Source organism: Anguilla rostrata, chromosome 1, assembly GCF_018555375.3.
Source record: "Anguilla rostrata isolate EN2019 chromosome 1, ASM1855537v3, whole genome shotgun sequence".
Taxonomy (NCBI): domain Eukaryota; kingdom Metazoa; phylum Chordata; class Actinopteri; order Anguilliformes; family Anguillidae; genus Anguilla; species Anguilla rostrata.
In genome coordinates this window covers 16,832,586-16,838,683 of record NC_057933.1, presented here as the reverse complement: position 1 = coordinate 16,838,683, position 6,098 = coordinate 16,832,586, and positions in this window count along the sequence as shown.

Genomic DNA, 6,098 nt, shown 5'->3' with positions numbered 1-6,098 from the left:
CAAAATGTCTAATACATGCATGTTTTCTTAGGGAGAACATTTTTCTTTTTTAAATGACCTCATACATATGATTTTGCATTTAAATTATAGTATTCATGATATTTACCTTGTTTTCCATCCATTTTAAATGGGTTTTCAGGTGTTTTCAATGGTACCAATGGCTTCAAATTAGAGTTTAGGGCTCAAATTAGGGTTCAGCTAGGGTTAGGGTTAGGAAAACGGTAAGTCTGAGGGTTGAGGCAAGTTTACGGTTGTGTTCAGCAGCTTGAAGAAAGGTTGGGACATGAGTTTTATTGATTTTGAATGAACCAAAAAAAATGTCTAGTAGCATGTGTACCCATGACCATGCAAAATGTCTAATACATGCATGTTTTTCTTAGGGAGAACATTTTTCTTTTTAAATGACCTCATACATATGATTTTGCATTTAAATTATAGTATTCATGATATTTACCTTGTTTTCCATCCATTTTAAATGGGTTTTCAGGTGTTTTCAATTGTACCAATGGCTTCAAATTAGAGTTTAGGGCTCAAATTAGGGTTCAGCTAGGGTTAGGGTTAGGAAAACGGTAAGTCTGAGGGTTGAGGCAAGTTTACGGTTGTGTTCAGCAGCTTGAAGAAAGGTTGGGACATGAGTTTTATTGATTTTGAATGAACCAAAAAAATGTCTAGTAGCATCTGTACCCATGACCATACAAAATGTCTAATACATGCATGTTTTTCTAGGAGAACATTTTTCTTTTTTAAATGACCTCATACATATGATTTTGCATTTAAATTATAGTATTCAGGATATTTACCTTGTTTTCCATCCATTTTAAATGGGTTTTCAGGTGTTTTCAATTGTACCAATGGCTTCAAATTAGAGTTTAGGGCTCAAATTAGGGTTCAGCTAGGGTTAGGGTTAGGAAAACGGTAAGTCTGAGGGTTGAGGCAAGTTTACGGTTGTGTTCAGCAGCTTGAAGAAAGGTTGGGACATGAGTTTTTTGATTTTGAATGAACCAAAAAAATGTTAGTAGCATGTGTACCCATGACCATACAAAATGTCTAATACATGCATGTTTTTCTTAGGGAGAACATTTTTCTTTTTTAAATGACCTCATACATATGATTTTGCTTTTAAATTATAGTATTCATGATATTTACCTTCTTTTTCATCCATTTTAAATGGGTTTTCAGGTGTTTTCAATGGTACCAATGGCTTCAAATTAGAGTTTAGGGCTGAAATTAGGGTTCAGCTAGGGTTAGGGTTAGGAAAACGGTAAGTCTGAGGGTTGAGGCAAGTTTACGGTTGTGTTCAGCAGCTTGAAGAAAGGTTGGGACATGAGTTTTATTGATTTTGAATGAACCAAAAAAATGTCTAGTAGCATCTGTACCCATGACCATACAAAATGTCTAATACATGCATGTTTTTCTTAGGGAGAACATTTTTCTTTTTTAAATGACCTCATACATATGATTTTGCATTTAAATTATAGTATTCATGATATTTACCTTGTTTTCCATCCATTTTAAATGGGTTTTCAGGTGTTTTCAATGGTACCAATGGCTTCAAATTAGAGTTTAGGGCTCAAATTAGGGTTCAGCTAGGGTTAGGGTTAGGAAAACGGTAAGTCTGAGGGTTGAGGCAAGTTTACGGTTGTGTTCAGCAGCTTGAAGAAAGGTTGGGACATGAGTTTTATTGATTTTGAATGAACCAAAAAAAATGTCTAGTAGCGTGTGTACCCATGACCATACAAAATGTCTAATACATGCATGTTTTTCTTAGGGAGAACATTTTTCTTTTTTAATGTGCAGACTGTCAGATTTAATTTGAATGTATTTACATCCATATTGGGTGGACCATGTAGAAATTGCAGCCTTTTTTTACATAGTTCACAGATTTTAAGGGGACCAAAAGTAATTGGACAAATGAACAGTATCTTAAATAAAGTGGTCATACTTAGTATGTGGTTGCAAATCCTTTGTTTGATGTTTGTCAGGCCTGTACTGCAGCCATCTTTAGTTCCTATTTGTTTCAGGAGCGTTTTGCCTTCAGTCATTTCAAGTGAAATGCTGAAGTTCAGTTGTATTCAGGTCAGGTGATTGACTTGGAAGAGAACATTTTTCTTTTTGACCCTGAAAAACTCCTTGGTTGCTTTAGCAGTATGTTTGGAGTCATTGTCTTGCTGCAAGGTGAAGTGCTGTCCAATCAGCTTTGAGGCATTTGGTTGGATCTGAGCAGATAAGATGTTTCAGAATTCATCCTGCTGTTGCCATCAGCAGTCACATCATCAATGAAGACGAGTGAGTCAGTTTCAGTGGCAGCCATACATGCCTAAACCATAACAGTAGCTCCACCATGTTTCACAGAAGGAGGGGAGGGGGAGGGGGAGGGGTGGTCGGGGCAATATTGTTTGGATTTTGATCAGTTCTAATCCAATCTGCTGGAGTACAGAGCCAAAACAACAAAAATTGTGCCCCTGTCCAAATACTTACAGACTGCATTGTATTTGCTCATTTACAATGAGTTGGAGTTTCTGTTCATTGTGAATAAATTGTATTACATCAGTTACATCTGTTACTGACTGAAGAATTGTGTTATGACAGTACCTTTAATGCGCTTGGTTTCACTTCTAAAGAGAAGGTTGTCCTTTACAAACAGGCACAATTATGAACCATGGCAACATGCATCCTAAGCAGAATGGGTCTTATGGCTGCATGATGTACCACATTAACTAGTGAGACTAAATTCAGTAGTACCAATTAAAGGACTACTACATAATAGCAAAGAGATAATCATCTAATGAAGTGGTAAAGCATGCTGCAACAGCAATATTCTATAAGTATACACTGTTAGACATGTGCTGTGAGAATCTCACTGCCTGATTCTGTCGGGGGCTTTACCAGAAACTCCTCTTTCATACCCGTTGGAAGCCTGTTCCCCACCTGAAAAACCATTAATGGAGATGAAGAAACAGGCTAATTTCAAACGGTGTTTCATGGGAGAACAGAAAGAGCTGCATGTTCCAGTTTGATGAGCTTATCTCTCCCAGGAGCTAAATTACTTCAGCAACTATCCTAAAGAAGTAGGACATACAATGTAAGGCAATACACAATGCAGTATATTGTAAAATTAAGTTGCCACCTCCTTAGTATTTCCCATGTTCCAAACCATATAGTTATTTTACACAATGATGCACAGGTGAGTATCTCGTTTTTTTGTTTTTTTGTTTTTTTTACCATGAAAACAGTTTAGGAGATAGGTGTTGATTTTAGGAAAAACCTTTCACCAGTCAAAATAGATGGGAAGGAACAAACATAGCACAAATATATTGGAATCAACTGTTGACCACGAACTAAATTGGAATCTGCTGTAAGAAACCAGAATGAATGCCTATTGGTTTCTGTTTCAACTTTGTCCTCGGTTCATTTGACAGAGCCTTAGTTTAAAAAAATGCCTAAGAATGAAGACCAGAGATACAACTAAGACTGCAGCACTGAAAATGTCTTATTCTGTTCAAGTCAGAGCATGCATACCTAAACCACAGATGCTGAACTCCTCTAGTCATTAAGTACTAATATATCGCTGCTTACTGCCAATTCCTTAAAATAGCAGTGAGAGGAATGGAATGCAATCAGTGTCTTATCTTCTTATCTGAATCTAGTATCTTTGAAACTCTTCTCAAGGTCACCATTGTGTCTTTAACAACCGAACAACCGGACTCTTTCCAAAGCGTCGCATGGGCCCTCGCCTTTGTCTCTGTTTTCAGGGACCACAGCGCATTCAGGGCGGAACACAGAACACGCTTTTCAGACCTCAGGTTTAAAGCTTCCTCCTCTTTCCTTCTGCATTAACTGCCTGTTGTCCAGAGGTAAAGAAAGAAACATCACTGTGCAGTTGTTACACCAACCGTACTGTACTGCCAAGCTGTTTTGTTGCGAATCCCCTGACAGAATGCTAATTTGTTTTTAGGAAAATGGTGGTACAGCAGATGATGCAACTGGAAAGAGACCCGCCTGGGAACCAGAAAGGGGAACCACGTTAAACCAGATTTACACGTGTTGCTATCACTGTATTAGGAAACAGCTTTCCCTGCCACTTCCAGGTTAAAGCAATTACCAATGTTATTGTTTCTAAAAATTAAAACGTTAATTCATGCATAGAGTTTGTTTACCTGCCAACATTAAAGTTAAATTGCAGTTATTATTTTTCATTACACTTTTCAGGTGTAATATTTATTTCGTTTATGCATAGTAATTTATTTGTCTGATTATGTCTGACAGACAGGGAGGCCGGCAGGCAGATATATAAATAGATAGATGGACAGATAGATAGATTGATAGATAGATACTTACGCAAACGCCTCTCATTTTGACTGCTGCGCTTCAGTGCCACATCCCTTAGCTTTCTGAATCCTGAAACATCTTGAAAATATTACCAAAAGCATTCTATATCTAAAGAACAGATTTCGCATTAACCTCCTTTGTATAACAAATACGTAATAAAATATGGACATAAAACATCAACATACATTATTATTATACATGAAATCCATCAAAATTTAAAATCTATTTACTCTATGCTAAGTTCTGTTGAACATGCAGGAACAAGCTTTCAATCTTATTTGAAACCATACAAAGAAAAGATAACATTGCAATCTACTTGTATAATACAAGGAACTGACTTTAATAATCCACTTTGTTATTTTTATTGACAGGACTCATGCTGATGCGGCACTTGAATAGAAGCTATAAAATGGCTAGGCATGGGAGTAGAAGGAGCTGCCAATTTTGGAAGGCTACAATTACTGCAGCAGAAATGCTCAAAGGCTCTGATAAAGCCTTGAGCAGAGAATTCAATGGTCACCTGAAGAATGGCACTCAGCTATCACTTGCTCCTAAAACCTTCCTAATATTTTTTGGCTCATTCCTTTGTACAGACCATAACTCTTCTCTCTTCCATTCACCAGGCAGTGGTGCAAACAAATCAACCACGACTCACAGTGTGCTGTGATCGAAGGACATCCAATAATAAATGAACCTTGAGGCAAAGTGTATCAGGACGAGTGGAGAAGTTCAGAGTACAAATTGAGAACCAACAGTACTGAGAAGGAACGCCAGAGGGAAAAGAATTGTGCAGGACTAGGTCACATTGATATGTACCACTTTTGGTAGATTCTTATTAACCAGAGTGACTAAGGAAATTATAGCATTATAAATCTTTCATTCTTTCTACTAATAAATTCTGCATTTAACAAATATTTCTAAAATGTATACTTTTTTCCAGCTACATGGAAATGTGTAATTTATTAAGTTTGTATTTTATATATTTCATTTAAACATTAATCATGACATCAAAAATCAATTGGGGTTTGAATCACATTTAAATCCAGCACAGTTACTCATTGCTTTCTCCCACAGGATGAACTGAATATAGCATTTGGATGCTTATTACTGAATATTGGACATCATAAATATCAACGGCTAGCTTAGTTACATTCCTCAAACTGAGAAACTTATTCAGAAAACTTACAAAATGCAAAAATAAATAGATGATTGCTTATTTTCTAAACTATAAATAAAATATAAATTCCAGATGGAACAGTGGTAGTTGTTCAGATGAAATGTGTATGTAATGCATAGATTGATTTCTCAGCAAAATGATTTCTCAGAAGCATGATTAACGGCTTAATATACAGCATGCAATAGGCAGTGCTACTGGTCATGAATATGAAGAAATGTGAGGCTTGGGAATCCTGTGAACATGCTTCCATTCAGCACATGTTAGCTGACTGTTTTTCAGCGCTTGCAAATGTTTTTGACTAGATTTAAAAATAACAGAATTTGACCATTACCGAGAAATTACTAGGCAACGCTATTTCCAGATGGCACAGGGAGGCGGGGGCATCATTAATTGCCTGGGCAGACACGACAGGATGCGCCACAGACAACAAAGCAGGGCTCACAGATATGAGCACATTAGAATTCAAGAGGTAGTGCTGAATAGAAGGAGTCCTGAGGAGGAGGGGGAAATATCAGCAGTCCGAAAAAAGCACCATCAACACTGCCAGATTCCGAGTGTCTGTAGGAGGTTATTTGAGGGATGAACCGCTGAC